Genomic DNA, 11,793 nt, shown 5'->3' with positions numbered 1-11,793 from the left:
TATTTTTGAATACCCTCTTCCTGTTCTTCTATTGTAAAAAAACCCAGCGTGGTGGTGATGAAGAAACTACAAATTCCAAGTGATTTACTTATTCAAGTCATAACATAATTTCCTTACTATTATGCCCTGACAATAGGAAGTATTAAGTTTTTGAACAGTCTGAAAACATGCACTGAAAAGTTTGTGTCACAAAAAAATCAGAAAGGTGATCTAAATGATACATGTCTAGGAGGGGAAAGAGATGACATACCTAACACAATGGTGAGTTGGACACACAGAATCAAAATCTTGGTACTAACTTGGGCTTCTCTGTATCTCCAGACCTCAATAGAGTGAGCCAGCCCTTGTAAAAGAAATTCAAATATATTTTGGAAAATGCCATTCACAACTTTTCCTTAAATCAGGTCACACAAACCAAGTGGTGAATAAGATCCCAATCATCTCTCCTCCCAAGCCCTGCACTGTCTCTCCAGCCCTCACTCATCAGCCAGCACCCCCTTGGTTCACAGCTGGGAGAAGATGCAATTTAACAAAGAGCAATTACTTACTACCAGTGGAAAAGCCACAAATTCCCAGAGGCACGTGCAATGTGTGTCTCACAAACCACACCCCTGAGTGAGTACACTGCTCACAACTTCCTCAAACACCACTTCCCCTCAGAACATGCCAAAACAATAATCCCAGAAAAGCCAACACCCACATGAACTTTTAAACTGTCTTTTAAAAAAGAGCACATTCATTACTGAGTTTTTTTTTGTCTTGCTTATTTGTAATGACTGAAAAAATACTGAATTAAACCAGAATGAAAGAAACATGACAAACAGGAATTATGCTGACTACAAATTTAAATAAACAAGGTAAAACTGAACACCATAAATACCAAATGGAAAGATTTAATACATTGATATCTACTTTTACCTGCTTAGAGAATATTATCTGTAAAAGTGTCCTTCAAACTTTTGTTTGTGTTCCTCAAAATATAAGTTTAAGGAAAAACAGATAAACTGTAATGCAGCAAAATGTGCTGATGACCTAGCTACACAAATCAACAAAAACAAGACAGCTGAATGGTTAAAAATCATTAAGAAAGAGATAACAAAGAATATCACTGTGCCTAAACACTGTATAAAGCACAGTAGGTACAAGTGATGCAGCTGTCTCTGCCCCATCCCGAAACTCAATAAAAAGGACATGGCAGAACTGAAAAGATAAAGAAAAAAAGCAACAGTGGGAAAAGTTTAGAAGTAGATTCCACATGAAGAAGAAATTTATTTCAAAATAAACGAGTAAGTAAGCTGACCAAAAAAAAACCCACCCAAAATTTTTCAACCGGGGAAACGGCTGCTGAAGGCTCCTGCACTAAAGATGTGTGAATCAGTAGTGGAACCTTAAAAGTGAATGGGAAGCAATTGTTTCCTTTCTCCCTAATCATGAGGGCAAAAAGCATTGAACTAAACTTTCAAGGGCAGAAATGAAACATGCCACTGGTTTCTTTTTTCTCCTAAAATACTTACTTAAAAAAATAGAATGGGATTCAAAACAGCATGTATACAGCAATTTCTCTCTTTCTCCTAGGATATTTACAGAATCTTAATATTACTGCAGCATAAAGGACATTTACGAACAACAATGTAAGCAAAATATATGCTCATAAGCTTCATTTTCTTAGAAAATCAGACCAAACATTGGTCGTCAGACAGTTCTAGTAAACCAAGTGCTTCAAAATAGTTTTATTCCGTGTGCTGTTCTTCCATGTTTCATCTGGTTTGCATTCAAGTGTGCTGTGGATGGTAATAGTCTTAAATGCACTAATATATTATCATTATAGATTCATATACTAAATGAAAAAGTCTAGAGTGTGGGGGGGGGGGGAAGATGAGTAGATTGGAGGAAATTGCTTTTTACACAAATCTCAGAGCTGTTCTTTGTTCACACTTTTAATAGGTTCTAAATAATTTCCCAAGGCAAGAAAGATTAAGATAAAAAAATACAGACAAGATACAGAAAAAAGTACAATTGTGAGATGCAAAGCTGTGAATTTAGAGAATGTGAACAAAATCAGGAGGATTGTTTTCATACTCTGAAAAACTACACAATGTGGATTTTTACTTTCATCCTTTGGGGGTGGGTAGTGGGATCCAATCCAAAGAAAGCTATAAGGAAAGTCTTAGCATGTATCATATACCAAAAGTAGAAAAAAAATAAACTTGACCATTTAAAGAAATAGTAGTACTGGTAATTTCAGCAGAATTTTTCATTGTGCTAAAAGACTAAAAAACTAAATACTAAAAGACTAAAATACTAAAAAAACCCCAATAACTATTTATGGAATAAAATATCCATAGGTTTGAATGATTTCTTTTTTTTCTTGAAGTTAATTGATTCATATACATCATCCTTTTCCAAAAGTAATTTCAGTTTTGACAAATGCACATTCTTAACAGAAAAAGGAAATTACCTAATATTCCTGAAAAAGTCTGGATAAAAAGTAAGAGCACTTCACATCAAAGAAGGGATAGTAGAAAGTAGCTTTAATAAATGCAGTACTTTCTATGGAAGATTCACAGAAAAGCAGTGACAGAAGCTTAAATAAAAGGCAGAGTGTACACTTGCCTACTGTTACCTACACATGAAATTCTTCAGATGAGGGAAACACCAATGGAGCCAATTCTTTGATGCCAAAGTGAAAAAGCATAACCAGGGTAAAAACTTGTCCCAATTATGAAAGATCACACTATACACGGTATTGCTTATGATACAACATGCTTGTTATCAATGGCAGAAAAATTCCAGAGGACACCACAGTTTATTATTTATATAGAAAATGTCACTTGGGGCTAGTTACAAAAACACTTGCCAAAAGTGAATCCCAAATAGAAGCAGTTTTGAATTAACCTGAGATTGTGAGATAATTAAAAATATCTCACTTTATAATTGCACTTTAACTCATTCCTGAATCATGAAGTTAACATTTCAAAACTACTCATCTATGCAGCAATCAGATAAATAGCAGTGGAATAAAAACTCAAAGATGCATACCACCATCTTACACAATAACTCCTGAACCTAACTTTATATAAATATCCTTTTAATTGTATAAAGGAAATCTGATTCTGGGGAGTACGTAGTCAACTCCTACAGAGCTACTAACAACTGAGTGTCACATGCATGATGTTAGTTGATCAAAGTACTGAGGACAAGTCAATTCTATGTGCAAATTACTGTGAAACATCATATACCATTTATCCTTTACATTTTGAACTTTCTACCATCTTAAGAGCATTCTCTCTTACTAAGCATCATAAATGTCAAGATGACTGATATTTGTAATTTTCTGACACTATATTTATTTGAAACATTTGCATTTCTACATCCCCTTTAGACTAAATTAGCCCTGTGAAGGGCCACGGCAGCAGTAGCTGTGGAATCCAGACTTTCCAGAGTAACTGGAAGAAGCTACACAAGAAGAAACATGACAACTTTCACATTACTGGAAAAGTTCTCCACTCTGCACTCAAGAAGTTCTAGCAGTGAATTTCTGAGAGGCAACATACTATATCATGACACAGGGAATAGTAAAGATCTACTCCTGGGAGGCTGTGGCAAAAGGAAGGAGATACCTCCAGAACAATGGTGATCCACCAAAGAGGGATATTTTTGTGCACTCCATCTTCCCAGTAAGTAATCCTGATAACCCCAGTGCCATATTGCTTCTAATACAAATGCAGTTGATACCCACAACAAAACGTAACCTGCAGCTCCTGATTCTTTCTTAACTGGCAGAGAGGTGCTAGACTCAGAGATGACTGGGGACAAGAAACCAGGACAAGTCATTTAACTCTGAGAGACATCTATTGTATTGAAACACCCTCTTCTGAGGGGTCTGGGGACTGTTTTAATCTCACACTGAGGACAAAGACACTAAAGAAAAGTTCTTGTGGGACACCAAAGTTGTAAAATACAGTAAGCTATGTCACAAAGAATGAAAATAGCTGTGGTTTGCATTCACAACATTTTTAAATTGTATGAATTATTGAAGACCTAGACAATAAAAGTTAATGAAAAAATAGATAACACTATTTAGTGTTATCTATTAGTAGATAACACTATTTAGTGTTATCTATAGATAGTACTATTTACTAGTACTACAAATAGCCGTTGCATTTTTTATATCTACAGATGTATCAAATATAATCAATCTAAGCAGATGAATCAATATCAGGTTTCATTTCAGAACATTTAAGCTTAATACAAAAAACATATAGTACAAAGCCTTGTCATTAAAAAATAGTGTTTATAGACATAACATATGGCCTTACTACAGTGGACAACACTGTCCAAAAAAAATCAAAAGCTAGAACTGACACATGAAATAATAGAAAAACAGAACAAAGAAGCAGCCCCACCCCCAAAAAAATTAATCTTAAAGAAAAAACAGATTAATCTCAACAAAACCAGATACTGATAAAAGTGAGAATCACCAAAGTTTTATATTGATAAACAATGCAAATATGAAACTCAGCATCATACATAATTATCATCTGTTGTTTGACCCAGTTAAAGAGATCATACACATCCATCTTTCTTTTACGAATTAAGATAAGAACATAGTCAAACAGGAAATCAACTCAGCAGAAATTCCCTAGTAAAAATTTAATTAGACTTTTCTTTTACTTTACAGTCTGTTGCGCATCAACACACTGACTGGTAAAACTAGACACAAACAACAACCAGCTTAACCTAGGCTGGAACTGCAGACATGTTATTGTTCTCATAATTATGTGGCTTTTGAATGACATGATCTGTAAGAAAGACTAAAACTAAGGCAGCAACTTAAATACATTATTTCAGATAATATTTTACAAAACTTTTAGCTTTATAGGCCATTGTTATCAATTGATATTATGAGTATATACAGAAATGACTCTCTGTTCTGGTCTAAGTACTAAAAACAATTGCTCTACGTATGAACATCTGTAACAGTTTGCTGGCACCCTCATCAAAATCTGGGGTGGTGCAAGGGGAAAACAATACACAGTCTACTCAACTCGTGACTGAGGTTCATTTGTTCAGCAGCACTGTGACTACATAAGCCATCCTAGTCAGTACAAAAATAAACAAAATAAAGAGCAAAGAGGTGGAAAAAAGTCTGAGGCACCTGTCACTACAATCTCTCAATGCGAATAATGCAGTTCATTTCTAAATGTTCACTTATTTATTACACAAACTGATTATTTCACTTCCTACAGAGGAACTTACAAATGCTAGCTACATTTTTTTACTACATGTAATTAACTAAGTCTGTAGAAACAGTCAATATAGTTCATATTTTCATATTATTTAACTTATTGTAGATTGAGAGAGGTCAAATGCCTCGCTTTTTTCATATTACCCTGAAGGAAAATAAGCAGAACAAAAGCATTTAAGCATTAGATTTTTGGTCAGCAGTCCAGACTTAGTTAACCAAACCAAATTTAAAAAAATTACAAGCTCCAGAAAAACACAACAAACCAAAACCAAAAATATGCCACTGTGCCAAGCCAGAGAATTTTCAAAGGATTTTTTTTTCAAAATTTCCCACAAGGATCACAATTTCTACAATTTTTCCAAGTCAAGATTAAAATAATTCTCACAATACAAAAAAATGTAGCATTTTATCCACTTGGTGGCAGAAATAAAACAATATACAATACACTTAAATAGCTGAATTACTAGATAAATATTAGATAAATAGCTAGGTCAAGCACAGCCATGTTTCAGTGCTTGGCAACATGTTACATTTAAAAGGTCTGTTGTGTTTCCATGATGCAGGACTCTCAGATTACTGGTGGAATCTGTCAGAGTGCATGGATTAGTGTCTTTTTCCATTAATATGTTTTGCTGAATATGACATTTGCAAGACACATGTGCATGGAGCTGCACATGACATGTGAGAAGATACAGCAGAGAAGCTGATACAGAAAGAACGCATTCAGTGTTTAGTATGACCTCTTCCAGAATGTCTGGTGACAGCACTACCTGTTTAATGCCAAGTTTAATGCCCAACCAATTCAGCTGTTTATTTAGCAAAAGCTGCCAACAAAGATATCAACACCATAAACAGTAGTTACTTGTGCAGTTTGGAGAGCTGCCTGCTGGGAGTGGAATTGATGCAAACAAGACACAGCAGACTACGAAACAAGCATTGGAAGACTGTTTTAGACATAAATTTGTATTTGCACAGGGTTTCATGGATGTTAATGGCTGAATGGGATTTCAACACTCCCAGCTGCAATAAAGCAACTTAATAGATTATGAATTAATATGTTAATTATCTATATCTATATATATATAATATATATATTATCTATATCTATATAAATATCTATGTTAATAGATTATGAAAACTCACCAGATATAAATCAGTAATTGAGGGTATTGAATTAGTCCAGTCTTTAACTTACAGATGTTAATTCTATGCATATATTTCCATATTCTCCAATTAATGTACTCTCCATATCTATTCATAACATTCATCTCATTTTCTGTCATTAAAATAGATGTAATTGGCAATGTAGGTACTCTGTTGATTAAGTTCTCTGAACATTGTCTCAAAACACAGTCCACACAACACAATACGCAATCCAACTTCTACATGCCAAAGGGAAAAACAAAAAAGATTACTGCATAGCTTAGCCTGTATAAATCTGTGAAGGTTAACTCTCAAAGGTTAAAAGTCTTTGAGGTGTTAAAGATTCATTGACCATGGCTGGCACCATATTAGACTGTGTCAGAGGAATTAACCAGGACAGTCCTATCTGGGAAGTAAACCAGTGCCATACAGAGAGCTTAGAGAGGAACAACACGTGAGAGAAGCAGAGGAAAACGTTGCCATTAAATGGTGAGCCAACGAGTCAGCGCTCAGACATTCCACTTTGGGCTGATCTCTCGTCTTTCTTGTGGGGCTTATTCCTTAGGGGCTTTTTTCTATCAGTCCAGCATGTCAAGAGAACAAAGTTTAGAGCAGTAAGAACCAGCCATCAAGCCTTGGAACCTTGAGCCCTTCCCAAAAGAAACAAGACCTCTATGTTATTTTAGGATTGCTTTTATAAACAAATGATTTTGCAACTTTAAAACAAATCTCAAAGATCATACCTTAAAATTTAAAAATAAAAAAAAAACATAGAAAGAATATAATTTTCATTAGTTCAATCAGTTCTCAAAGGAAGTGACTATGGTAACAAAAATAGAAAAAATTAATCTATGTGCATAAATCGCTCTGTCACCAATTCTTTCTCCTATCCCAGTATTTCCAAATCACCACAGCATAAATACCCTGAAAACTGAGCTATTAATTAAAAACATAAATGTTTTGAAATTATTTGAAAGCAAGTCAGGAAATAGAAAAATATGTCACCTCTTACTCCTTTTGGAGCAGCACATTAAGAACGGCAATCTACAAAGCATGAAAAATGTTATCATTATCATGTGGGAATTTTTTTAGCATTAACATCCATAATTTTCTTTGCCATAGTATGGTCCCAATTCTATTACTCATATATTACAGCCAAAAATATTAAAGGACAGCCATGGTTCAATATTAAGGGCTTCTTGAGGTGAAGCAAAGCATTCCAAAATTCACCCTCAGAAGAAGATGCTAAAATAACACGAAAACTTTATAAAAAACAGCTTTTCTATTAATTAAACTTTACCACCTTAATCCAGCAAAAGGCAGCAATTCTTAACAGAAAGAGCAAAAGCTATTTCTGCTCCTGCCACCTTTCCCACTTCATTCCTTTTGTACTTCTAAGCCCTGGAGAGGACAGAAGTAATGGAAAAATGAGCTTTCTTTACTTGCAGCTTTGTCAGCATCTTACTCAGGTGGCAGCAATATACTGCTTTTAGGTGGCTTTTGTTTGGTTAAAAGGGAATCCAAATGTAGGCATTGCTTACATATGGAGTAAATTTAACCAGTGATGATTAAATAAGGAAAAAGCGGAGAACATTCAAGTCCTTTCTCACCAGATTATATTTTGTCACAAACATCATATGCTATTTTTAGTGAGAGGGTCATAAGTAACAATGCTTTTAAGTTTTTGATGTTCAAATCTCTCTTTAAAGAAGATAGCTGGCTCAGCTCACATGTATTAAAACCATGAGGAATTTTCAGAAACAACACAAAGAGGAGGAAAAGTATTATGAAGAATCTTGAGACGACTTGGTTGTTTTACAATCTTCCCTATCGACAGCTGGAACATGCCAAAAACATGATATTGAATAATGTTACATTATTTGTCAACAGATAAGCTGAAGGAGTTTTTAGAACAGCATAGAAGCAAGCAGGGCCCTTAGGTACTTTTCCTGCTATTTACCCTCACACCTTATTTAAAAGTTATAAAAAACCCCAACTAACAAGTTAACTGGGCAAGACATTTGTTATCTCAGCAACTCACAAAGGTAGTTCTACCATTTTGACAGAGATTGCAAAGTAAAATGTAAATCTCAACTCTAAATAATCACTAGAACAACAGAATCTGATCCTCCTGTTATCATGGACACACCCACATCAAAAACTCATCATGTCATAGGTATGCCACTGTGCTGGATTTCTGTTGACGTGACTCTTGCAGGCATTATTTATCATTTAAAGATTCTGGAAACATGCTGCAAACATAGAAAATGTGCTCAAGATAGTCAGAGAACCCTTGCTGTGCTCTGTCACTGTACCATACTCCTGAAGAAAACATGCTACATCATCTTAATTGTAGTAACATCTGCATTTGCACAATTGTTTCTGCATTACTTCTTGTTAATAAATCAAGATGACAGAAGTAGAATCATGATCATTTTTTCAAAGATTTCCACTAGTTGAATCACTGCTGTTGGCTCTGACTCCCAGTAGAGTGCCGAATTTGGGAAGTGTCCTAGACAGCACTGAAAATACTGTATTTCTGTCCCTACAGAACCGCCCTGCAAGCCATGCTGGATCAATTCTTCTGTTTTAGACCCATTTTAGAATGATTATAAACCACATCCACCTCTTTAAATGAGTGCATTATTGTGTTGTCAGAAGTATTATTTAAAGACGGTGTTCTGGCAGTTCTGCTGTCACCGAAAGTAATGGAAAGCCGGGTAAACAGGGCTCCTTATCCTTATCCCCAGTGCAGCATCGAGAAGCGAGCGCCATCAGCTGCGGGCGGCGGGGACAGCTCCATCCAGCTGCGTTCCCGTCCTCCGCATTCACCGCAGGCACTCGCGTCACAATTCCCAGAAATTCATACATATTGTAATTGCTCATTACCATAAAACCCTCCGCTGGTTCTGCCCCTTTCATGGTCTTTGGCTGTGGCTGCGCTCCCAAGCCAGATACGCTCCCCTCCAAGGTTTTTTTGTGTCCCTTCTGTCCTTGCTCAGTAAGCACATCCTGTGCACCCTGTTTCTTTGCTAAGAGAACACAGATGCAGCAGAACTCCTTGTTCTTAGATTAACCCTTTGAAATCAATTCCACCCTTTGAAACTTCTAAAATTCCTTGAGGGCACTTGATAAACCTCAACTCAGGTTTTATCCAAGTACATATATTCTTGCAAGATTAAGGTCAATCCTTTTGTGAACACAACCAATTGCAATGCTGATAATTATTACAATTATAATCACCATTGTAGCCGTTTCCTGTACCTCAGCCAGGCATCCTTTCAAGGACCATTCTCCTATTTCCTGGAGAATTTTATTGAGCCAATTAGTTTTGGAGGCTGTTTGGATAGCATTGCTGTCAGCAGCTTGCTGGATTTTGTTGTCTTTGGAGATCTTCTTTTACATTTGGGGTGTGCATACAACAATGATCTCTATGCACAAAGCCCTTGTTCTTTGGTCAATAATAGATCCAAGGCCATTCTGTTTTGTAATATTATTTTAGTATCTATTTAAAATCTGGAATCCCTCTTCTGTGACTTTGGATAGTTTCTTTACTTACCAAGTTTCTTTGCCATTACATTAGTCAGAATATCATTGAATCATTGACAGATTTATGGGTATAATCTCCCAAGGAATACACTCCTTTTCTGAATTGGGGATAGCGAGGCAGGATATCATGCTGAACAAATTACACATTTTACCAAACCCTTGGATTAAAATCAATATTACATTTTTTTCAACTTCTCCACCTAAAATAAAATGATTCCCATAAACATTAGTCTATACCTTTTGCTGCTCATTTACAGTTGTCTCTGAAATTTTCAGCTACCATGATCTGGATCCACTGTCTACTCTGGGTCGGGAGCTCTCTTAATTTGGGTGCAGTGTATCCAGGAGTTAATTCCTTCCATTTTCACAGCAATTCTGGTAGTCAACAGAACCAGAAAAGGTCTTTTCCAGTGCTCCTGAAGTGGTTCTCATTTCCAGGTCTTGAGGTGTATGTGATCCCTGGCTGAAATCAATGAACTGGAGTCTGTAGGGTAAGAGACTCTGAGAGCATGATAAATCTTTCATGTAAATTCAAGTATTTCTCTAATTAAATTAAATATTGTATTTCCTGATTCCCAATTTGTTCTTTGCACCCAAGGAAGGTTGCAATATTCTCCCAAACATAAACTCATACGGGCTCACCTTCAGGGTGGTTCAGGCCTGTACTCAAACTCATAACAAGGCCAGTGGTAAAACCATTTCAAGAAAGTTTCCTGACACATTTTGCTAATGTGCCCTTTCAAGGTTTGATTCATTTGCACAACCATTCCATTACATTGTGGTCTCCATGGACTATGTAAATCCCAACTAATACCCAACTGCTTACTAAGTTGATGTAATACTTCAGATATAAAATAGGGTCCCCTGTCAGATGACATCCAAACCTGGGTATGATCTCTTTGAGGAGTACCTTGGTGACTTCCATAACCTTGTTGGTGCAGCAGGGGAAGGCTCCTGGACACCTGGAATCTACTAATCTACTAATACCAGGAAATACTTACATCCTTGTTGGCTTGGTAACTCAGAAAAACTAACTTGCCAGTAACCTCCAGGAGTGTTTCCTCTCTTAGTAATTCCTGGAGGCACTATTTTTGAATTCCATGTATTATTTTTAAGACATATCAGGCACTTTTCTGTAACAGACCTGACAATTTTTGTGATACAGACACCGAGTATCTGAGTCCATAGACCAATCACCATAGCATCAATTCCCCAGTGGGTTTGCTGATGTTTCTCTTTCACAATTTGCAACACCAGTTGTGGTGGGAGTCACCAACCACCCACCCTCTTCATTCTGGGCTTTGAGCTAGGTAGCTAATTTTGAATCAGCTTGACTATATCCAGGGCTAACTTCTGGAAGTGAAAGAACTTTCTTATGTATTAATGCTAAGATGCCTTGTTGCACAACCTCTCATGCAGCTTTCTCTGCAAGTCTACTTCCTACATGAATTTGGGAATCTCCACACTGGTGTGCCTTGCAGAGTAGTTTTAGGGCAATACTTACAGGCTGAACTTATCAGAACAGCGTGGAGCTCTGTCAGACCAAATCAAGGGTGTTAGTGCATTTTCTAGGGCTTCTGGTATTCCTCCTCTTGTACAGTTCCAGTGTTCTCTGCAACATAAAATTCCTTGCCTCGATGGCTTTAGTCTTGGGTACCAATAATTGTATTTTTCCATCTTTAAACACAATCTGAACCTCCAATATACAGGTCTCTTCCTAAAAGAAGAACCATACACTCAGGTATATATAAAAACTGGTGTGTTATCCACTGTTTGCCAAATTCAAAATTCATGGGGTTAAAGAATATTTGTTTTTCCAATTTCCCAGCTGCACCAAAACATTTACCTAATGG

The sequence above is a fragment of the Passer domesticus genome, chromosome 2 (genome assembly GCF_036417665.1).
Source record: "Passer domesticus isolate bPasDom1 chromosome 2, bPasDom1.hap1, whole genome shotgun sequence".
NCBI lineage: Eukaryota > Metazoa > Chordata > Aves > Passeriformes > Passeridae > Passer > Passer domesticus.
Note: the sequence above shows the minus strand (reverse complement) of the source record.